This window comes from Microtus pennsylvanicus, unplaced genomic scaffold (genome assembly GCF_037038515.1).
Source record: "Microtus pennsylvanicus isolate mMicPen1 unplaced genomic scaffold, mMicPen1.hap1 Scaffold_106, whole genome shotgun sequence".
Taxonomy (NCBI): Eukaryota; Metazoa; Chordata; class Mammalia; order Rodentia; family Cricetidae; genus Microtus; species Microtus pennsylvanicus.
The window spans coordinates 5372-17500 of NW_027460890.1; positions in this window are offsets into that span (position 1 = coordinate 5372).

Below are 12129 nucleotides of genomic sequence, written 5' to 3' on the forward strand. Positions count from 1 at the left end.
TATTGCTGGGTCTTGAGGAAGGTTGTTTCCTAATTTTCTGAGAAATCGCCACACTGACATCCAAAGGGGGCTGTACCAGCTTGCATTCCCACCAGCGATGCAGGAGAGTTCCCTTTTCCCCACATCCTCTCCAGCATAAGTTGTCATCAGTGTTTTAGATCTTGGCCATTCTTACAGGTATAAAGTGGAATCTCAGAGCTGTTTTGATTTACATATCTCTGATGACTAAGGGTGTTGAACATTTCCTTAAGTGTCTTTCAGCCATTTTAGATTTCTCGGTTGAGAGTTCTCTGTTTAGGTCTGTACCTCCATGTTGTGAACTGGATTATTTGTTCTTGAAATGACCAATGTCTTGAGTTCTTTGTATATTTTGGAGCTCAGACCTCTGTCTGATGTGGGGTTAGTGAAGATCTTTGCCCATTCTGTAAGGCCGTCGTTTTGTCTTGTTGGCCATGTCCTTTGCTTTACAGAAGAAGCTTTTCAGTTTCAGGAGGTCCCATTGATTAATTTTGTTTCTCTCAGAGTCTGTGCTACTGGAGTTAGATTTAGGAAGCGGTCTCCTGTGCCGATGCGTTCAAATGCTTTTTTTTAAAAAATAAATATTTATTTATTATGTATACAATATTCTTTCTGTGTGTATGTCTGAAGGCCAGAAGAGAGCACCAGACCCTATTACAGATGGTTGTGAGCCACCATGTGGTTGCTGGGAATTGAACTCAGGACCTTTGGAAGAGCAGGCAATGCTCTTAACCGCTGAGCCATCTCTCCAGCCCCCGTTCAAATGCTTTTGATATTTTTATTTTTATATTTTTTTTTTATTGTGGATGAGGTCAATTATTTGAACTCTCAAATATTTTTATTGTTATTATCTGTTTGTTTATTTGTGGTTTTGCAACACGGGGTTTCCTTGTGTATCCTTGTATGCCCTGGGACTCACTTTGTAAACAAGACTGGCCTCAGACTCACAGAGATCCGCCTGCCTCTGCCTTCTAGTGATGGCATTAAAGGCGTACACAAAACACATTTTTTTTTGAAAACAGGGTTTTTCTGTGTCACTTTGCCTGTCCTGAATCTCAATCTGCAGAACAAAGTAGCCTTAAACTCACAGTGATCTGCCTGCTTTGGTCTCCCTGATCTTGGAGGTGTTTTATCATCTATCTATCTATCTATCTATCTATCTATCTATCTATCTATCTATCCATCCATTCATTTCATTTATTAGTTTATTTATTTATTTTTTTTGTTTTCTGAGACAGGGTTTCTCTCTAGCTTTCCTTCTTGCTTGCTTGCTTGATTTTTTTGCTTTCTTGCTCTCTTGCTTTTTTCCCCCTTCTTTTATTAGTTAGTTCTTGAGGCACGGTTTCTCCGTGTAACAGCCCTAGCTGTTCTCTCTCTCTCTCTCTCTCTCTCTCTCTCTCTCTCAAATATGTTTGGTTTTGTGTTTTGCTTTATGAGACAGGGTTTCTCTGCTGCTTTGGAGACTGTTGTTAAAACTAGCTCCTTTCTTGTAGACCAGGCTGTCCTAAAACTCCCAATGATCCTGTTTCTGCTAAATATGGAGCCAGTGCTCTTGAATGCCTTTGTCTGGTGAGGTCAAAAGCCACCCCCCCACACACAACCCCCCCCCCAACACACACACAAACCAAACACAGGCACAGGCACACCCAGAGACACATAAATAAACTTTTAAATTAAGAAGAGCCTGGAGAGCTAGTTTCGCGGCTCTTCCAGAGAAATTGGGTTCAATTCCCAGCACCTGCATGGCAGCTCATAGTGATTGTAAATTCAGTTTCTGGGTGATCTGACATCTTCAGACCATTGCACATAAAATAAAGTTAAGAAAATCATAAAAAAATTCCTTAAGAAATTGAAATTTAACTAAGTCCCACACAATTGGAAACACTCTCAAATAAAAGTAAAATAAATGGAAAAGAATACAGTGCTAAGTGCAGTTATGAAAATGTTTTGAAATGTGATACCTTCCCTGTCTCCCCCACATACACAAGCCACACTGAGAGATTTAAATAAAATCTGGGTAATCATTTATGTATCTGGCCTATGTCAGAGGGGCAGGGGAAGCTGAAGCCTTGTCCTTTGGGCTCCAGGTTCTCAGTACTGCGTCAAAAACTCGAGTGTATAGTGAGCCCATGTCTGTCCTGCCGGCAGCACTCAGGAACTGGGAATACAAGGATCAGGAGATCATCTTCAACAACCCAGCAAGTGCAAACCATCCTGGTGGGAAAGAGACCCTCTAAAAGAAATCAATAAAATGACATTTTTATTTTTTTCTGTCGGAAGTGAAAATGTTCCAAATAATTCACTGCATCAGTATTCCTGGAAATGATATCAAAATCAGAATTTTTCTTTTTTTTTTAACATTTTATTTTATTCTTATTATTTTCATTTTTATTTTTTTGGTTTTTCGAGACAGGGTTTCTCTGTGGTTTTGGAGCCTGTCCTGGAACTAGCTCTTGTAGACCAGGCTGGTCTCGAAATCACAGAGATCCGCCTGCCTCTGCCTCCCAAGTGCTGGGATTAAAGGCGTGCGCCACCACTGCCTGGCGTAAATCAGAATTTTTCATATTATTCCATGGCTGTTGTAATTTTCTCTGTGGCAGACAGAGGCAGGCAGATCTCTGTGAGTTTGAGGCCAGCCTGGTCATCTACAGTTCCAGGACAGGTGCCAAAGCTAAGAGAATCCTTGTCTCAGAAAATTTTTTTCTCTGCGTCTCACGTGTCGTGTGTCTTTCTCTAAGCAGGCCCAGGAATCCTAAGCGCCTGTAGGTGATCTAGGAAATCTCCTGTAGCAGGGGCCCTGGCCTCCACTCCTGGCCCCTGAGGGCACCTGGTAAAAGTGAGAAGGCAGATTTCAGAGACTAGTAAAGTTCAAGGTCACCAGCCCTTCCCAACAGCTAGAACCTTTAAAGGGTGAGGCTACAACTTAATTGGCCTGCTTAGATATGGATATTTTTGTTGTGGTTCTTGTTTTACAGGGCAGGAACAGACATCCAAGTGGGAATTTTCCACAGCTGTTTTAATTTTCTCAGACTCGGTATTTAGTATGAGAAGTGGGGTGTGGGGTTGTACAAACACAACTACTGAAAAAGAACCCTAAGAAAGCAGGCCTCCCTCCCTCCCTCCTTCCCTCCCTCCCTCCCTCCCTCCCTCCCTCCCTCCCTCCCTCCTTCCCTCCCTCCCTCAGTTCCTCCCTCTCACCAAGCCATAATTGTGGCAGCCCCTTGGCCCACATAGTCCTTTCACTGATCAGTCAGACACACTCTTTTTTTATTTTTGAATTTTGGGTGAAGTCAATTAATTGAGCTCTTAGATGATGATGATGATTATTATTATTATTAGTTTATTTGTGTTTTTTTTTACATAGAGGTTCCCTGTGTCCCTGGAACTCACTTTGTAGACAAGGCTGGCCTCAGACTCACAGAGATCTAGCTGCCCCTGCCTCTACCTCTGCTTCCTAGTGCCGGAATTAAAGGCCTGTACTAAACACACTTTCCCCCCCTAAGTCAGGGTTTCTCTGTGTCTGTCGCTTTGCCTGTCCTAAAACTCACACTGCAGAACGAGGTGGCCTCAAACTCACAGCGATTTGCCTGTTTCTGCCTCTCCTGATTTCTGAGGGCTGAGAACTGAGAATAAAGAAATGTGCTGCCCAAAATATACTGCCGCTGCTGCAATTAAAAAAATAAATTAAAATAAAATAACCTGAGATAAACAAAGAAAAAAAGGAAAACACCTGTTTTTTCCTTCCTTCCTTCCTTCCTTCCTTCCTTCCTTCCTTCCTTCCTTCCTTCCTTTCTTTTTCCTTACTTGTTTTTTTTTCTGTTTTCTTCTTTTATTATTATTATTTTTGGTGCAGGGTTTCTCTGTATAATACCTTTAACTCACTATATAAACCAGGCTGTCATCTTGGTAACATTATGGTTTTGTATTTTCTTATTTCTTGTCTGTAAATCAACAAATCAACATTTCTTCTCTCTCTCTCTCTCACACTCATTTAATTTATGTTTTATTTTATTTTTGGTTTGTGTTCTTGTTTTGATTTTCAAGGAAGGGTTTCTCTGTTGCTTTGGAGCCTGTCTTTGGAACTAGCTCTTGTCAACCAGGCTGGCTGGCCTCAAACTCCCAGAGATCCACCTGCCTCTCTGCCAGATATGGAACCAGTCATCTTGGTTAGTTCAAAAGCCACCCCATAAACACACACACACACACAACACACACACACACACACACACACACACACACACACACACACACACACACACAGAGGCACATCCAGAGAAACACATTTTTTTTTTTTTTTTTTTTTTTTGGTTTTTCGAGACAGGGTTTCTCTGTGGCTTTGGAGCCTGTCCTGGAACTAGCTCTGTAGACCAGGCTGGTCTCGAACTCACAGAGATCCGCCTGCCTCTGCTTCCCGAGTGCTGGGATTAAAGGCTTGCGCCACCACTGCCCTGCGATGCCCCTACTATAAAAATGGGTTTCAGAAACCGGCCTTTTGCCACAGTGTCAGAAGCCCAAACTCTGCCTGTGGTCTCAGCTAGCTGATAAGCTTCTGTGACTCGCGGTGTGTTTGTATTTTTAAGTTTGTTTTTGGTTTATTAGACTTGGTGGTGTTCTCATCTTTGCACGACCCCCCCCCCCCCCTCGACCCAACATTTAAGTGTCTTTCAACCATTTTAGATCCCTCTGTTGAGAGTTCTCTGTTTAGGTCTGTACTCCATTTTTTAAAATTGGATTATTTGTTCTTTGGATGACCAATTTCTCGACTTCTTTGTGTATTTTGGAGATTAGTGAAGATCTTTTCCCATTCTGTAAGGCCGTCGTTTTGTCTTGTTGGCCATGTTCTTTGCTTTACAGAAGCTTTTCAGTTTCAGGAGGTCTCACTTATTAATTGTTTCTCTCAGTGTCTGTTTTTTTTTTCTTTTTTTTCTTTCTTTTTTTTTCTTTTTTTTCTTTTTCTCTCAGTGTCTGTGCTACTGGGGTTCTATTTAGCAAGCGTTCTCCTGTGCCAATGTGTTCAAGTGCATTTGATATTTTTATTTTTATATTCTTTTATTGTGGATGAAGTCAATTATTTGAACTCTCAAATATTTTTATTGTTATTATCTCTCTATTTGTTTGCTTATTTGTGGTTGTTCAACATAAGGTTTCGTTGTGTACCCTTGTATGCCCTGGGACTCACTTTGTAGACAAGACTGGCCTCAGACTCACAGAGAGTCATCTGCCTCTGCCTCCTAGTGCTGAGATTAAAGGCATGCACTAAACACCTTTTCTATATATTTATTTTCCTAATAATTTATTTATTTTCATTTTATTGGCATTGGTGTTTTGCCTGCATGTATGTCTATCTGAGGGTGTCCGATCTTGGAGTTACCGACAGCTGTTGACTGCCATGTGGGTGGTAAGGAATTGAACCTGGGTCCTCTGGAAGAGCAGTCAGAACTCTTAACCACAGAGCCATCTCTCTCCAGCCCTCACCTTTTTTTTTTTTTTTTTTGAAAACGGGGTTTCTCTGTGTCACTTTGCCTGGCCTTGAATCTCAATCTGCAGAACAAGGGAGCCTTAAACTCACAGTGATCTGCCTGCCTTGGTCTCCCTGATCTTGGAGGTGTTTTTATCATCTCTCTGTCTGGCTATCTAGCTATCTATCCATTCATTTATTTATTTATTTTTTCTGAGACAGGATTTTTCTCTAGCTTTGGAGTCTGTCCTGGATTCAGACCTGGTCACAGCTGTACCTGGAAACAAAACAAAACAAAACCAAAGCAAAGCAAAGCAAAAGCCAGGCAGGACTGTATGGTTGACCTTCCCTTTCCCCCTCCCCCATGGGCTCCTCAGAGGCAGTGCGGCCTCCTGCAGGGGAATCCACAGAGCCTCTGCCCAAGGCTCTCCAGGGAACCCACTCTCTCCCTTTCCCTCAGCCCCAGGGCTGCCGGCCACATCTATCTCAGGCGTAGGTGGCGGGCACTCTGGCTATCCGGGACGTGACAGACACAGATACACAGAAGCAGGGAGGAACGGTGCCCACTCTCTCACTAGATGCAGGCATGCAGGAGGAACAATGAAAGAATGAGAACTGGAGAGATGGAATTTCTGGAATGTCCAGAAACCACATGGTGGGGATCTAGTGACCTCTTCTGGTGACAGGGAGTACAGCAGAGATTTGGGTTCTTGTGCTCCTGAGACCTACCCCAATTTAATAGTGACATTATCCTATCATACCCTATATATCACGTATAGGCTTGCTTGATATCACACACATACACTGCCTGCGTTTCTGCCTGACCCCTGTGAGAGAGCCTGGTACCTTCAGAAGACAGAAGATGGGGTGTGGGTCTGTCTGTCTGTCTATCTGTCCATCTATTCTTCCATAAAGTATTTATTCCTTTTTTGTTTGTTTTGTGACAGGGTTTCTCTCTAGTTCTCTCTAATTGAGTCAGTCCTGGAACTAGCTCTTGGAGACCAGAACGAGTGCTGGAATTAAAGGCGTGTCCCACCATTACCCGGTTAGAAGTCTTTTTAAAAAGTAGGCAATCAGAGCTACAAATTTCCTCATAGGACTGATTTTACTGTGTGCCAGGGTTTGTGTAGGGTTTTGCTTTCATTTTCTTGAGTGAATCTCCCCCCCCCCCCCGTCTCTCTTATTCTAGAGCTCTGTTTTGTCTTCCATGAGCTCTGAGGGGCACTTGGCTTGAGTGTGATACACACACAGACTTACTATTAAGGAAAGTTCAAGATCAAGATCCTTTCCTAACTCTGTGACCTTGCAACAGAGAAGTTTCAAGGGGTGTGAAGGGTGTGCCTACTGACACTGGAATTCATTTGATCTGCTAGGCAGCAAATGCTATGGATTGTGTATGTGTGTGTCTCTGTTAGTTTAGGTGTCTTTCCAGTCAACGTTGGTGTAATTACCGTGCGTCTGTATATTCAGTGCTGTGATCCTTTCAAATGGTTGTGAAGGGAGCCCTAGCCTAGGAATGACTTCAGTGACGCGTTATTTTCCTTTCCTAACTCTGTGACTTTGCAACAGAGAAGTTTCAAAGGGTGTGAAGGGTGTGCCTACAGCTCCACTGGCCTTCCTTGACGTGTACAGCTGTTGCCTTTCCTGTCAACATTCTTGTTGGAGTTGGGAAATTGCTGATTTGAACTCAGCTAATTTCATGGAATAGCCCTGGCTGTCCCTGAACTCATTTTTATAGACCAGGCTGTCCTTTTGGTGACTTTCTATTTTTTTTTCTTCCTCTTATTTTTCTATCTGCAGTCAACAGGACTGTGCACCTGTATATTCACTGCTCTGATCCTTCTCTCCCTTCCTTCCTTCCTTCCTTCCTTCCTTCCTTCCTTCCTTTCTTCCTTTCTTTCATATGTCTGCCCACTCACGAAAACCCAAAAATTTCTAGCCTCCCAACGCAATTAACAATAACTAAAATTTTAGTAAACTGGCATTTCAAAAAGGCAGGCAGGCAGGCAGGCAGGCAGGCAGGCCTGGATGGTGGTTGTGAAGGGAGCCCTGGCCTAGTCATATCCTCTGCCATGACTGTAACTCAGGAGCTCTAAAGGGTCTGGGAAGCTGCTTTCATGCTTCTGCTGCTGGGCATTTATTTATTTATTTATTTATTTATTTATTTATTTATTTATTTATCTGGCTTATGTGGGAGGGGAAGGGAAAGCCAAAGCCTTGTCCTATGGGCTCCACGCTCTCAGTAGTGTCTCATAAACTCGAGTGTGAGGGCCCATGTCTGTCATGTCAGCAGCACTCAGAAACTGAAAACACGAGGATCGGGAGATCATCTTCAGCAACTCAGCAAGTGCGAACCATCGTGGTGGGGAAACAGACCCTCTCCAAGAAATGACTAAAGTGACCTGTTTATTTTTTCTGTTCTAAGTGAAAATGTTCACAACACATCACTATGACGATATTATTCCCGGAAATGAAATCCGAGTGGGATTTTTGAAACACTATTTTTATTTCATTATTATTATTGTTTTTTTTTTTTAAAAAACTATTCCACGTCTGTTTTAATTTTCTCTGACTCGGTATTTAGTCTGAGAAGTGTGGGCTGAGGGCGTGGGGAGTGGGGTGAAGAAAAAGAACCACAAGCAAGCAAGCAAGCAAGCAAGCAAGCAGTGGCCATGGTGAAAGGAGACCTTAGATGGCAGGGAACTGCCGTTGCCGCCTCCTTCCCTCCCTTCCTCCCTCGGTCCCTCGGTCCCCCTCGGTCCCCCTCGGTCCCCCTCGGTCCCCCTCGGTCCCTCCCTCTCACCATGCCCTAATGGTTGCAGAAGCCCCTGGCCCATCTAGTCCTGTCACCGATCTGTCAGACACGCTCTTTGTTTCCCCGTGAGCGAGCGATCGATTCGCCTGCTTTCCTAGCTGCCTGTGGTCTCGGTCGTACTTTCGTTTTCGTAGCCCCGAATGTCCAGCCCGGCCCGCCGTTCACCGTGTTCGGGGGTGGGATGGGGAGGGGTGGGGGAACCGACAGGGGAGTTCCCTGTCCTGTTGTGGGCCCGTGCCACCTCCGGGCGTGAGCGTGGAAGGACGCTGTCACGCCAGAGAAGGTGAAGACGCCGCCGCCGCGGTCGCGGCCGAACGAGCGAGCGAGCGAGCGAGCGATCTATGGCGGTCGGTTGTCGGGCGCCCCCTAGCGGTGGCCTTTTTCTGCAACGCTCCTGGTCCTCGGTCGTTGACGAGGACGGGGCGAAATGGCTTTTGTGAGGCGGAAAGAATGACGAGAGTCCCGGCCCGGCAGGCGGGTGTGTCCCGGAGTCGGTGTCGTGCTTGGGGACGGTCTCTGTGTAGGAGGTTGTGCCGGAAGAGTCACCCATGGGTGTGTGCGTTGGGGATGGAACCCAGTGACGGGACCAGCTGGAGAGGGTGCTGGGAGACTTGAGCGGGTCGACCAGAAGGCTTCAGTCGTTTGCGTACTCCCGCTAGGTGTCGGGTCCACCCGGGCCCAGGATCGGTGAAATACCTCGGCTTTAAAAGTTGCTTTTCCCTTGCTTTTTATCTCTTCTAAAGAGCCCTGGGACCCGGCGACCCGAGGCCGAGAGGAGGCGATGGTTGATCCCGGCTTCCCCGCTGCCCCGTCACGGACTCGTTGGGGTCTCGGACCTTTTTTTTTTTTTTTTTTTTTTCCTTCCTCTTGCCAGGAACCCTCGGTCCTCAGCGGCGGGCCTTGCCATCCTGAGGCCGAGAGGAGGCCGTGGTCCCGGCTTTCTCGCCTCCCTGTTCCGGACTCTCGGAGCATTTTTATTTTCTTCCTCTTGCCAGGAACCCTCGGTCCTCAGCGGCGGGCCTTGCCATCCTGAGGCCGAGAGGAGGCCGTGGTCCCGGCTTCCTCGCCTCCCTGGTCCGGACTCTCGGAGCTTTTTTATTAATATTCTTCCTCTTGCCAGGATCCCTCGGTCCTCAGCGGCGGGCCTTGCCATGCTGAGGCCGAGAGGAGGCCGTGGTCCCGTCTTTCTCGCCTCCCTGGTCCGGACTCGTTGGTGTCTCGGAGCTCTCCCCCGCCCCTTTCTCCTGCCCTCGGTCTTGCGAGAGCCCAGCGGCGGGCCTCGTGTTCTCGAGGCCGAGAGGAGGTGGTGGTCCCGGCTCCCCTGTTCACTGGTCCCCGGTTTCTTGGACTCGAGATTCCCCCCCCAAGTTTTTCTTCTTGCCCTTCTCCATCCCTAGCGGCTGGTCGCAGGGTCCTCGGCCGGGAGGAGGCTGGGCGCCCGGCTTTCTGGCATGTCCACCTCGCTCTCTCGGTCCTTTCATGGTTATGAGGTCGACCAGTTGTTCCTTTGAGGGTCGGTTCTCTTGTTTATGGGGACATTTTTGGGACATTTCACCCAGCCTCACTTTCAGGAGTTCTGTGTGGTCTGTGAATGACTCCCCGTGCCTGTTGCCATTCTTCTAATAATTGCTATCTGTCCTTATTGTACCTGCAGATAGGTGCTGACACGCTGTCCTTTAATTGGGTGACATTAAAGGACGCTAGGTGGCGGTCTCTCTTCCGAGCCTCACTGGGTGTTATTTTCCCCCGTCTAGCCCAGCCCGCGTCTCGCTGCTGTGCTTTCCCGTGAGGCTTTTTGAGATGACCGGCTTCCTTGCAAAAGCCCGTGGTGAAGCGTGTCAGGCGTCCCCGCTTCGTGGTTTGTCACCCGTTCTGTTTGGATGGTGGGACCCGTCTCTCGATGCTGCTCCCTTACCGTCCCGGTGCTTTTTTTTTTTTTCTTTTTTTTTTGCGGGCGGGGACCAGGTTGTGGAGCTCCCGAGTCTTCTCCATGGTCCTCTGCTCCCGTGTGCCTCCCGAGCGCACCGGTTTTTTTTTTTACCCCCCCTCCCAGCTTGTGGAGCTCCCGAGTCTCCATGAGTCCTTTTTGGGTTGAGGGTGGCCCGGCCCTTCTGCTGCCTCATGTTATGTGCCTCCCGAGTGCACTCCTCTTTAATTGGATTCCCCGTTGGCCCCCCACCGCTCTTTTTTGGTGTGGAGGTGTGAAGGGTTTTCTTTTTTTTTTTCCTTTTTTTTTTTTTTTTTTTTTTTTTTTTTTTTTTTTCTGTGGCATGTGTTGGGTCTGTGGTTTGATCTCTCGCTCGATTCTTCCCGGTTCTGCTTTGTTGATCGATGTGGTGCGCTTGCCCTGTGTTCATTCGGGCCGGAGGCCTAAGCCGCGCCAGGCGAGGGACGGACATTCATGGCGAATGGCGGCCGCTCTTCTCGTTCTGCCAGCGGGCCCCTCGTCTCTCCTCCCCACCTTTACCGGTGGTGTGTGGAAGGCAGGGGTGCGGTTATCCGGCCCGAGCCCTGTGAAAGCCCCCCCGCACTCCTCGCTGTGGTTCGTGGGGGTTCCCGTGAGGCGCGCCGGGGGCTTTGTTCCCCGTCGCGCGTTTCGCTATGCCCACCGTGTGTGGGTCTGTTTGGCCCTCCTCCCTCCGAGCCGGGGGAGGGTCGGCTGATTGCCGCGTTACGTGCCCCTCCCGACCGGGCTCGTGTGCACGCGCCTTGCTTGCGATCCTCGTGGTGCTCCTGGAGCGTTCCAGGCCGATCTTCAGAGGTGCCCGGTTCTGAGCGGCGGCGGCGTTTCCCGGTTCTCTGACGTGTATGCCTCCTGTGTGCGGTACGGCCATTAGCGGTGTTCCTCTGCGAGGTGTGTGATCCCGAGAATCAAGAAAAAAAGGGGGTCGAGGCGAGCGGGTAAGAGAGGCTCGCTGCGGTAAGATGGCTCTCTCACGGCCGTCTCGTGAGATCGGGCGAGCGGCCCACCACGCGCTGCCTTCTCCCGTAGGCGGTGAGCCGTTGGGTGGTGTTGAGCGGTCGCGGCCGGCCTTTTTAATTTTCTTCTCACCGTTAAAGGTGGTCCGTCGGTGACGGACTGAGAATTGCCTCCCCGCCTGGTGCAGACCCGGTGGGTGTTGCCGCAGAGGCAGGCCTGGCTCTCGGGGGACCTCTTGTGTAGTATGCTTTTTCTCGGTCCGGTCCCCCGTGTCCGCGAACGCTCAAGAGTATGCCCCGGGAAGGAAGAAAAAGCCTTACCGATACCGCAGACCCCCCCGCCTCGCTGCGCTCGAGATCATCGAGCGGTGTGTGTGTCGCTTCCCCTGCTCTTGTGCTGCCGCGACCGGAGGCTCATCGGGCCGGGTCCGTCCCGCCCGCCCTCAGTGAGAAAAAGTGCCTTCTCTAGCGATCCGATGAAGAGAGGGCGTGCTTGGGGTCGCCCCGGCACGCCCCGACCGCCCGATGCGCGTAGCTTCGGCCGGGTGCCCCTCGCCGCGTCCCGTCTTTGGGGGGGGAAACCCGAGCGTTTGTGTCACCCGCTGCGGCCCGCGCCTCCTCGCTCCGAGTCCGGGGAGGAACCACGCGGGGCAAGAGAGCGTGTCGTAGATTCGGCTGGCGTGCCGTGTCGGAGCCTGGGACGTGTTACCCGTGGCGGGGAAAGAAGGGGACGCGTGCGTGCACGCCCGAGTGCCGCGGGACCCCGATTCCCCCACTCCCCCGAGGGTGCGTACGCGCCTCGGTCGGGGCGCGGAGCCGAGCGGGAAGAGCGGGGCTGGGTGGCGGTGGGCTCCCGGGCCCCACCCGTCCACCGTCCGTGCCCGCCGCGAGCGGTCCCTCCCGCGCTTCCCCGTCTTTG